This window comes from Vicugna pacos, chromosome 3, assembly GCF_048564905.1.
Source record: "Vicugna pacos chromosome 3, VicPac4, whole genome shotgun sequence".
Classification (NCBI taxonomy): Eukaryota; Metazoa; Chordata; class Mammalia; order Artiodactyla; family Camelidae; genus Vicugna; species Vicugna pacos.
The window spans coordinates 36,835,440-36,848,056 of record NC_132989.1 but is presented as its reverse complement, the minus strand read 5'-3'; the positions used below and the strand labels follow the sequence as shown (position 1 = coordinate 36,848,056).

General features: G+C 37.0%; 1 protein-coding gene across 1 annotated transcript in view; it reads left to right on the top strand.

The window, feature by feature from the left end:
• The window catches only part of LOC107034844 (protein FAM170A-like), a 591,285-nt gene that overhangs the window by 532,556 nt on the left and 46,112 nt on the right, over positions 1-12,617 (top strand). The window lies entirely within an intron of this gene.

Here is a 12,617-nt window from a genome sequence, read left to right as displayed (position 1 = left end):
TGCACAGATGTTGTTTACATTTATTTATAAAAATCTAGCCACAATGGGCTAGCATTATTTTTGAAAAATTATGTCTATTGACAAAAATTCTGAAATGATCAATCTAATGTAAATTTTACACTTCTACAGGAAGATGAATGAACATGATAAGTATATTACCTGACTAAACTCCATGAAGAATTTATAGGACTACCAAAATTTTCTTTGTGATTCAAATAGTATATGAAACGAATGGACAGATATCAAGTATTGATAGTAATAGTAATACACTCTCCCTGTATCCCTTGAAAATGGAGTTTTAGAAAAATTAACAAATGACTAACTGAAATTAATTTTGAGTGTGTTGAGTTCCCACAATCTATGCTAACATTTTTAGTCCTATTCTTTTAATGAAGTTTTACACGTTTGTTAAGAAAAATAATATTTTAGAGAAATTCACATAGACAAGCTGATTATTTTCACTTTTGGAAATAAACGGGATTAAAGCCTAATTAGAGTATAGCAGCTGTTTGTGCCAGTATTTCCCAGACAAGATAGATTTTTAAATACTCAAATTCTCCCTTCACCCATCAGTCTACTAAAATGACTACGAATATAAGTGAAGGTTGGTGGAAGGATTTATATTAGTTATGCACTAATCATCTTAACCATTCAACTGTTGAAAAGATTCACAAGACAAAAATAGTGCATCCTCTGGGAAGAGCTGTCTTCCAAGCACAAGATTCAGTACAACAGCAAGAGAAGCATATGCTTCAAAAGGAATCCAAGGTCTCTGATTCACCTCTGATTCACCAACACCAACTGAGTGCCCAATAATTCAATTCAATTCCAACACTAACTATCCAGAGTTAGCCCAGAGGTTAAGGGCACAGTCCCACATGATTTCTCTGAGACATCAGCTGCAAATGGGGTCCCCAGGCTACCTGCACTTCTGCCTGGCTGAATATAAATTTGGAAGTTCCCATGACCTTCCTCCATTAAGGCTCAGTAATTTGCTAGAACAATTCACGGAACTTAGGAAAGCACTATATTTACTATTACAGATTTATTGTAAAGAATAAATCTCAGAAACAGCCAAATGGAAGAGATGCACAGTACAAGGTATGAGGGAGGGATAGTACAGATCCTCCATGCCCTGCTCATGTATGTCACATGGCCAGCGTGTTGATTTGGTCCCTAGCCTAGAAGCTCTCTGAATCTTATTATTTAACAGTCTTTATAACCCAATTTCCATATCTCTCCACTCAGATGTCAGGCAGAATCCTCCTACACTGTTGGTGGGAATGTAGTTTGGTACAACCATTATGGAAAATTGTACAGAGATTATTCAAAAAACTAGAAATTTAGTTACCCTATGATCCAACAATCCCATTCCTGGGCATATATCCAGAGGAAACTCTAATTCAAGAAGATACATGCACCCCAATGTGCATAGCAGCACTATTTACAATTGCCCAGACATAGAAACAACCTAAACGATCAATGACAGAATAATGAAGTTATGTGTTTATTTATACAATGGAACACTACTCAGCTATAAAAAATAAAATAATGCCATTTGCAGCAACATGGATGGACCTAGAGATCATCATTCTAAGTAAAGTAAGCCAGAAAGAGAAAGAAAAGTACCATAGGATAACACTTGTACGTGGAATCTTTTAAAAAATAGACAGAAATGAACTTATTTACAAAACAGAAAACACAGAAATAGACTCACAGACATAGAAAACAGATTTATGGTTACCAGAGGGGAAAAAAGGTGGGAAGGGATAAACTGAGAGTTTGAAATTTGTAGATATGTAGATACTATCTACTATATATAGAAGAGGTAAATAACAAGTTTCTACTGTATATCAGAGGAAACTATATTCAATATCTTGCAGTAACCTACAAGAATAAAAGAATATGAAAAATGAATATATTTATGTATATATATGACTGAAACATTACACTATATACTAGAAATTAACACAACATTGTAAACTGACTATACTTCAATTAAAGAAAAAATCAGGCGGATGGGGGAGCTGAAAGTTCCAACCCTCTGGTCACATGTTTGGTTCCTTTGGTGACCAGTCCCAACCTGAAGCTATCTTAGAGACCCCTCAGTCAAGAGAGTCATATCATTAGTATACAAAAGACACATTACTCAGAAAATTGTTTTAGGAAGTACAAATATATTAATAATATTAATTCTTCTAATCCATGAACATGAGATATCTTTCCATCTATTTGTATCATCTTCAGATGGGATCAGTCAAGATGGTGGAGTAGAAATACCCTGAGCTCACTTCCTCTCACAGGCACACCAAAATCATAACTATTTGCAAGACGACCACCAAGGAAAAAGACCAGAACCTACTAGAAAAGACCTATAACTACAGATATAAAGAAGAAACCACAATGATATGGGTAGAAGGGGTGGAGTCACTATAGAGTCAAATCCCATACCCCAAGGTGGGCGACCAACAGACAGGAGAATTGGAGACATTCACCTAGAGGAGAGAGAGGTCTGATCCCCACAGGGGCTTCCTAACTCAGGGGTCCTGTACTGAGAAAATGAGATCCCAGAGCGTTTGGCTTTAAAAGCCAGCAGAACTTACTTTCAGTAGTCCCAGAGGGTTGGAGGAAATAGAGACTTCACTCTTAAAGGGTGGACACAAAAAACTCACAAGCTCCCAGATCCAGGACCATAAGAGTAATGTGATAGGAGACTGGGTCATACTTACCTGCTGATCTTGGAGAGTCTCCCAAAGAGGCAGCAGACAACTGAAGCTCACACTGGGGACACAGGTACTGGCAGCAGCCATTTTGGGAGCTTGTTCTACCACAAGGACACTGGTGCTGGCAAGCAGCTTTTTGGAATCCTTCCTCTAGCTAATTAGCCCTAGGACTCAGACCCATTTTGGGCCAAAAACCAGTAGGTGCCAGTACTAGAATGCTGCAGGCCAAGCAACTGGGCATGAACACAGCCCCACCCACCAGGGAACAGGCTGATTTAAGACCCATAGAGCCCACACCATTCTTGGACACAGCCCTACCTACCAGAGGACCCAGCCCCACACACCGCTGACAGGCACTAGACACAAGACCCCCAGCACTCTCGAGCCAGAGACTCCAGACCAAGCTCTACTCAGCAGAGGGCAGACACTAGCCACAAAAGAACCTGTAGTCCCACCTGCTCACCAGCAGTCAGATCCTGCCGTAGAACTGACCGGACCCTGCTCCCACCCACTAACAGGCCAACACCAGCTCAGGGATACCCTGGGCCCTGCAGCCAACTATGTCAGGAACTGCCTCCTCCACTCTCAGTGATCTGACACCAGCTGTGGTTCCCATGGCCCTGCAACTAGACCCCAGGACCCAGCTCTGCCAGCCAGTAGGCTAGCACTAGCCCCAGGTCCTGCTTTCACGTGAACACCAGTGGACAGGCAGTAGCCCCAGAGCCTTCTGGACATGGGCCCTGCCCACCAGTGAGCTAGAACTAGCCCTGGGCCCCCCCAGGGTTCTGCAGCCAGTCACCTGATCTGGCCCAGCCAACCAGTGGCCGGCAGCCTCCCCACAAGGCAGGCCTGGCAACCAAGTGGACCAACCACATAGTCAGCCTTCCACAAAAGAAAGACCATGCAGCCCTCATATGGGAACCCCTAGAGCATACAGCTTGGGTGACAAGAGGGGAGTACACTGTTGAGAAGCATAGACATCTCCTACAAAAGGCCACTTCTCCAAGGAGGGGATATATAAACACACTACCAGATACTTAAAAATAACCACAGCAACTTAGGCAAAATGAGGTGACAGAGGAACATATTCCAAACAAAGGAATAAGATAAAATCCAGAAGAAGAAGTTAAGTGGAGATATGGAACTCACCCCAAGAAGAGTTCAGGGTATCATAAAAAGATGATCAAAGAACTCAGAAGAAAAACAGATACACAGAGAAGTTAAAAGTTTTCAGCAAAAAGTGAGAAAATATAAAGAACAAACAGAGATGAAGAATGAAATAACTAAAGTATCTGTGTCATCTTCACTTTCCTTCATCAGTGTCTTACAGGTTTCATAGTACAGGTCTTTCACCTCCTTAGTTAAGTTCATTCCTAGGTATTTTGTTCTTTTTGATGCAATTGTAAGTGAGGCTGTTTTCTTGAATTCTCTTTATGCTACTTCATTATTAGTCTATAGATAAGCCACAGATTTCTATTTATTAATCTTGTATCCTGCAATCTTACTGAATTCATTGATTCGTTTTAATAGGTTTTTGGTGGAGACTTTTAGAGTTTTCTATAAATACTATCATGTAATCTGCATAGAGTGACAGTTTTACCTGTTCCCTTCTGATTTGGATGCCTTTTGTTTCTTTTTCTGGCCCGACTACTACAGCTAAGACTGCCAATACTATGTAAAATACAAGTGGTGAGAGGGGGGATGCTTGTCTTGTCCCGATTTTAGAGGAAAAGTTTGCAGCTTTTCCCTCTAATACCCACTTTGATGAGAATTTTTATCATGAATGGATGTTGAATTTTGTCAAATTCTTTGCATCTATTGAGATGGTCATGTGATTTTTAGCCTTTTTTTTTTAAGCCTTCCTTTTGTTAATGTGGTACATCACAATGATTACTTTCTGGATATTGAACCACCTTTGCATCCCTGGAATAAATGTTACTTGATCATTATGTATGATCTTTTTTTATATATTTTTTAATTCAGTGGATGTATTGACTAAAGAGTCATTTGTACAGACATGAAATTTGAGCTAAGAGGCTGGATAAGATATATGGAAAAGCCAAGAGAACAAGATGGAGAGTTCGAATGTTATGACTGACTAACTTTCAAAAAAGAATCTATCGATCAATTTCTTGAAACAAGTATTTCCCCACATATATCTGAAAGGCCAGTGAGTCTATCAATAATTTGCCCAAATTTATATTCTATTAAATTATTACATATTTACACTACAATATTCGTGAAACCATGTTTTGCTTTTATTTTTATCGTCTAATGAGTCATCTAGATGCTAAGCCATGCTCAAATCTATTGGCAAGTTACTTTACTATCCAAGATTAATACAATCACTCATCTATTCATAAACAAGGATTACAATGCCCTGGAAAGTTGATTTTCAAAGATCAGACTTGAATAGCAAAAAAATGTTATTTCACATTGAAGAGCCACATGAAAGGTGGCCTCACCTGTTTGGCTTGTTTAAATGTTTGTTCTATCTTTGGAATCAAGCAGCAATGATTTACCTCTTGCCATTTCTGATTATTCCTTTTAAAATGGCATAAAATTATTAGAAGGAATAACATCCATAATACCTAAGCAAAAGGAAGTATGAGAGTTTAAATATTATATTCATTTTCCCACTCACACTCGACCGCATACATCATTCATGGGCCACACAGGTGTTTATCAAATGAGTTAGGGGCAATGGAAAAACAAGACAAATACTTCCCCTTCTTCATCCACTCTCAGGTGAACTACGGAACCCTCAGCTCCAAATCTAAAACTCAGACTATGCCAGATCTTCTTCATTTGCCAAGTCCTTTATCAATCATTCTAACAGTATGTTCTCACTACCTCACTTTTCACAATACCCCCCTCCAATAATACTCTCAAGAAAAAATAATTTTGAACATTCTGACCTTTTTGTTTATTTGTTTGCTTCTGTATAAATGTTTCTCCTTGGAAAACAAATCTTTATTTTGATCACCATAGAAAACCTATTAACCATAAATGGAAATGAAACTTCATTTCTTTGTCCTTGGTCTGCTGCAGTACATTTAAGAATATTTTTTGTAGAAGTCTATAAAGTTATTCTCTTCCCTTATAAAATGTAATTGATAATTTGACTCCCTCAAAAATGACCTGTGTAATGAATTTTAACACATATAGTGAGGATGCAAGCATATACCTAAGAAGAAAAAATATGAAAAGTAAAATATACTTAATGATATTCAGGCTAAATATTTTTAGGCAAATCTTATCATGGCTGGATAAAAGTCCATATTCTAAGTACTCATTGGGATTCAATAATCACACATATAACTTTAACTACTATACTGCTTAGACCCGTTACTACAGACATTAAATGTTTATTGTTTCGGCTAACCTACATAGTATACTCTTAATATTTGCCCTTTCTTAAACATAGTTTTGATCCTAAAGCCACACACACCTCTCTGTCCCTGTCTCTGACTTTCTCTGTCCCTCTCCTGCCTTTCTTTCTTCAGATTAACCACATTATTCCAATTATGATATTTTGAGGGGGTGAAAAATAGGGTATTGGAAATACACAACAAGGGGGAAAAAGTCCCAAGAAAGATAATAATTGAATAATTTTAGGTGCAAAATTACATAAGAATATGTTGCCTCTCCCATTTTACCAAGCTACTCAATCCTTTACACAGCTTACATTCAAAACTTAATTAGATGTAATTAGGAGTTAGCCACAGCTCACTAAACACTTCATCACATTACCTGATTGCATTTGAATTGTTTGTAGGTAATTTAAGGAAGAGATTATTTGCAGGAACTCTGGAAATAACAAAACATTTTCTCACAGCAACAACCCAGTTCCCTCTTCATCTGTTTTTAAAGTTAAATCCCTTTCATCCTCAGTATGAAATTCTTAACAAAGTCTGATTTGCCGTTAAAGATTGTGCACAGAGCTACATAATTCTACCTTACTCCCAAGCCAGGAACAAGACTTGAATGCAAACCTCAACTCCATCTCCAATAGCTCTGTACCCAAGTGAATTTCAGATACTAAAAACGGTTTCATAGCCTCCCTCCTCTGGTCTTTTAAAAATATTCTTTAAAATGTAAGAAACCATAATTATTTATTACATTTTCACCTTCAGGATTATATGACCTCAACAAAGCAAAAAGGAAAACATCTTTCCTGAATATTCTTACTCCTCCTACCCCAACAGTATAAGGGGTGCATATTAAATCAACAGCAAAGCCCTTATAAAAAGGCAAGGGGAATATATGTCTTTGTCACTTCACTAAACACCCTTTGGTCAACTGTGACACCATCTGGCAAGAGGCACTATTTTTCAAGGTATTCCATAAAATATAAAATCAGTAATAAGTTAATATATTCTACAAGTAAAAGAGGCATGACATGGTCAAATAAATTTGGACACATCTGGAAAGCTGAATAAGTAAAAGTAAACAGGTTTTCTTACAAGATTTCTCAAAGTTTTCAGTATATTACTTTGAATTATGAACCCCCAAGACCGAGAGGGTACATGCACAGTTTCTCAAAGCAGGTGGAGCAGGAGGTGCACGGTCTACAGAGTGAGACAGCTGGTCACAGATCCAGATTTATTTTATCCTTGCTGTACACGTTTAGGTAGTGAAAATCTTTTTGAGCCTTAGTTTCCCCATCTGCCATACGATGCAGTGGATAAGAGTCTCTAGAGACAGATACATTAATGCTTAGATCCTAGGTCTGACATTTGTTCACTTGAGTTCTTAGGCAAGTTACTACAAGATCTTTGTATCTTGGAGTTTCCTTGTGAAGAAAAAAGATACTAACAACAATATTTACCCTCAGATTTATGGTAAGGATTAAATTGCTTAATCGTTTTAAAGTGCCTTCAAGGACAGATGCTCAAAAGGTGATTTCCCTTCTCTTCATTCCCTTCTACCTCACACCCAGGAACTCAGAACCACTCTATTGGAACCTGGTTATCTTGCTTTTTCACCTGGAACTAGATCACAACCTTCTATTTTTTACCTCCTCATTCAGTTTGCATGTTATTTTTGAATTGTCCACCTTATCTTGTCAACAATTAGTATGTTATGAACTCTGCAATATTCATCCCCTCCAAATTCATATGGCATTAAAGAGAGACCTTAAAGAGAAGCAACGATGCAAAAATATTCAGTTACCACACTAGCCAACCAGGCAAGTGCTACCCTACAGCAAACTACTGCGTTCTGAGAGGCTAACCTTGACCTTAGCTGCTCGTCTGATATTGTGCTTCCCTTTGAGAGGAAGCAACTTACACATAACAGGTAGTGTAAGAGAAAAAACAATGGAATGAGAATAAGGCTTGTGGATTCTGTTTTGACTCCACAATTTCAGGCTTCAGTTCTTACCTCTATTAAAAAGTAAAATTAAACAAAGTTTTTTCCTAATCATGAAATTTAATTGATACCTACATACAGTGTATAGAGTGAAAAGAGAGGATTCTGCTACAGATAACACATACATATTTTAGGAAGTATCTGAAAAACTACACTAAAAACATTTTAAATCTGCTCATGTATAACATCTGTTTTACCAAATTAACTTTTTACCCTTGTTACCAGTATCCTCACTCCTAAGTCAAACAGACATACTTCAGTTCTTATTATTCTTGACCTCTCTACAACTTGACAGTTGGTTATTGATTGTCGCCTTGTGACATTTCTTCTCCTTTAGTATGCATGGCACAACACTGTCCTAATTTACTGTTGTCCCTCATGTCATTCCTTCTCAGTCCTCCATGCCACATTCTCATGCCTGACTGCCTATTTTTTGAAGTCCTACTTTTGGTTTATCTCTACGCATGCCACACAGCCCATTTTGCCTATACCCAGAAATTCAACCACTACTGATACACAGATACATTCATTATCAAATATTATTTCAATACCTATACATATTTGTTGTCCTATGATATGCAAATGAAGCAGTACTAAAAGAAACAGACGTTGTTCCTGAAGTCACAAAACACACACACACACACACACATGCATACTTACAAATTGTAAATATCATGAAAGAAATGCTGTGCTGTGTTGAAAATAATTAGAGTGGAAGGAATAAAGAGCTACTTTTTAATATACATTTAACTTAATAATTAATTTGATATCTGTATCTATAATGCTTATCGAGATATATCTCTTATGGTATACAGGGGACTTATTCCAACTCAAAATATATGTATGTTTGGGGATGTGTGTATACATACATCTGTTCATGTGTGTGTATTTACACACATATATACACACACATTCATATATATATGAATATACACACATGTACACACTTTCCTTGCTTGGGTCACATATACAATTTGCACCAAGCATCTTTAAAGAGATGACTAGTATGATTTAGTAAAACCAGCTTTTGTGGACCCCCTCCACTTAAGTTAACAGTGTCGAGTTACCTAAAAGACAAAATGAGAAGTCTAAACAAAAATGCTTGTAAATGCCTATTCTATTAAGCAAAGGACAAAAGCCTTTTCCAAAAAAAGAAAACTCTACGTGCTTAGCAACATTAGTGTTGACATTCAGCAACGATTAATCATATTAAAGAATCATTAACTATTTAGGACTCTATATTTATTTGCCCTGAAAATGGTATGTTCTTTGTCTTCTATCATTTACAGGTGATCTTTAGGTTGGAACTAATTCAGCAAGATTCCCAATCTCAAACAATAGATTTTTCATTGTCCTAAAAAAGAATTAAGCAACAATTATAATAGGAAGCCTATATTTTAAAATCTGTTTTACCTTACTGTTATTATATCCAACTTAATTCAAAGAAATGGTGGGGTTTTTTTTCCAGAAACTTTGACACACAATTCCTGCAATATTTGGGAATTTAAATAACTCAATAGTTCAGTTTCACTTATTTTTGTAAAGTATTTATCTAATTATATAAAACTTCACTAAAATCCTTGTGTTCTTTCAAAGACAGTGAGAAGAGATAGAAAAAAAGAGGACCAGAAGCCAGAATTCAAACAAATTACAATTGCAAAAGAAATAATAATAAAGCATTTAAGGTAGTTATCAATTCCAATAATTTAATAGTTAACAGTTAGTTGGCCAAAACTATTAGGTAAATTCATCCTAAAATTTTAACTTTCAGGTTAATAAATTTGTTATTTAAGTACCTATTACATTTCATATTATCTATTTATGTTAGCAAAATCAAACCTTCATCAGCTTGAACTCATGAGTGGAATAAATTAAATGTAAGAGGAATTTACTAATCCAAAAATAAATGAATGTAGAAGTTTATCTAAAACTAGACAATGTACATAATCCCCCCCCCACATAAAATAGGGCTAATTAAGCAATGTATTTTGACACAGCATCTACTCACTCCTTCATGATACTGTTTTTTTAATCTGTTTTCTGTTTAATTCCTACTGTAAGTAAGAAAATTAATTTCTTATTGTATTTAATTTTAATTAACTTAAATCCAAATGGCCACATACAGCTATTTAAATAGTTACAGTATTTGACAGTGCAAGGCCAGATATCTCTGTTCTGTCCCCATAAAACCATCTAAGCATCGAGCAATATTCTGTCTAGAAAGACACGACACTATGTGTAGAAATATGTCCAGGTCTGACTTCTTGCTTCCTCTCCAAAGTTAGATTTTTTTCTTCTGTTACTTTCTACTTTTGGCATTATTCCTTAATTCAAAACAATGAATTATGTATATAAATTCACAGCTGCTTAAATGAAAGGAGTTATTTAAAACATGTGACCATGCTTCCTGAAATGGTTTCTAACCTTTACATTTAGAGAACAAGCTAAGGGATGACATTTGCAAAGATCTCCCAGGATGTTATTAACATTAACTATTTAAGGTGTACTCTGCATAGTGTTTAATAAAAAGTGACTTCTCTCCTCTCCGCAGCACAGAAAGATTGGTCTTACGCTTTAAAAGCACAAACAAAAAGCAGGTCTCAAGTTTGTGTCCTATGATCCCATCTGTCAAAAATAAGTAATTCTCATACAGAATTAAATAGCATCTCATACAAAGTCTCTCTTCCAACCTGTCCAAGGTGACGCTGTTGGGTGGAATCAGCCCCTTAGCTCCTCTGCTCACATGCCCCCTGGGCTAACACTAAGATTCCGTTGTTGCAACCATAGAGGCTAAAGGGGAAAGAAATAGCACTACTTCATTCTCTGCCCTGGAATCTGCTTCTCAGCTATGGAATCTTCTTACTTCTGAACCTCCTCACTCTCCTAGCCTACAGAGTTAAAAGAAAATTTGTCTAGGGTATAAGAAAACGGCAGTGTTCAAGTGACAAGTGGGCACAGTGAACGTTACGGATGGTTGTGCCTCTTCAGCTCACCTGGTATTTGGTACTGGAAGACATTTGGTACAGCACAATCATTCACTGCCTAATCTGTGCAGTCAGCAAGAGGTGGTCTCAGGTGGCTTGGATATTTACTATATTTACTTTTACATAGACTGTGCATCCAAGTTACCCCATCTGTAAAATGATGATATTAATAGTTGCCTTAGAGGATGGTCATTAGGAGAAATCAAATACTATGCACGTGAATTTGTTACCGTAGCATAAAGTCTCCAAATGATAGCTATTACAATTTTAAAAGGACAAAATTAATAAGTACAGCTGTAATTTAATAATAATCTTAGGAATTGCTTATCATGCAGTTGCACTTTTCTTGCTCAACTCCCTGAAATGAATTCTTCTCTTCACTGAAATTCCAAGACATTTTCAAACACCAATTACTTTTACTGCACTTTCTATTTCCCTGACTGAATCTTAAATGAAGGAACATCCCCGATTTTAACATCTCTACAACTGCAGGCATTTTTCCCCCTCAAATAGAACACTACGTCCAGGATTTCCTTCATTGATGAAGTACTAGCATTTGTTTGTCATTAGAATAATCTTTCACTCTTTCCTTTCACAAAAGTAGTGTCCAAGTCATGTAAATTCCACAACAGATATATCTTAAATGAAATATCTCCCTTATATTCTCACAGCTACTGCTTTACCACAGACTCTAAATATCCCTTACCAATGCCATCCTCCACCCCAATTTATGATCCCTCAAAAGCACCCATGTGACTATAATAACATGATCATGCCATTTCTTTGCTTGGAAGCCTGCAGTGATTTTCAGTTTTTATAATATAAAGCCCAAACTCCTAATCACAGCACACAAAACTGTTCATGTTATGGCCGTGCCTTTCTTTCAGGACTCTTAATGTTTTCTACTTTCCAGCCTTGCCAATATAGCTAGGGATCCTCCAACATTCCATACTACTATTGGATAAAAGCAACAGAAACCCACCCAAAACATCTAGAGCCAAAAATGGAAGGAGATGCTAGTGATAAAGGGAAAAAGAGCTCACGAATTCTGATGTGTGTTAGAAGCACAACTCAGACCATAGGGAGTGAAACTCTGAATTAGAAATAATTAAGTTGTCATTTGATACATGGTCTCTAATTTCTTCCTCACAAAATGGGCTCTATTCTTTTTTAATTCTTGACATGCTTTCTCTCCTCAACTCATCTTGTGCATGGAAAAGCCTGCCCACAATCCACAGCTCTATACAAAGTCTCCTTTGCTCCAGAGTCCATCACCAACTGATTATTCTGCTCTGTGTCACTGATTTACAAATCTAGACGGATGGTCAGAGCATGTATTGGTTTCTTTAAGTCTTTTTGTCTTCCACTCACTAGCCAGTGTCTTCCTCCATAGGGAAAAACAAAACAAGAACAAAACACACAAGAAATAAAACACACTGAGCGTGATTTCCCTGGGGGCAGGGTGAGGGGAGCTCTAGCAGTGTAAGCTAGAAGTGACAGATGAGCGTGGAGGGCACATTGACTAACACATCCAAAC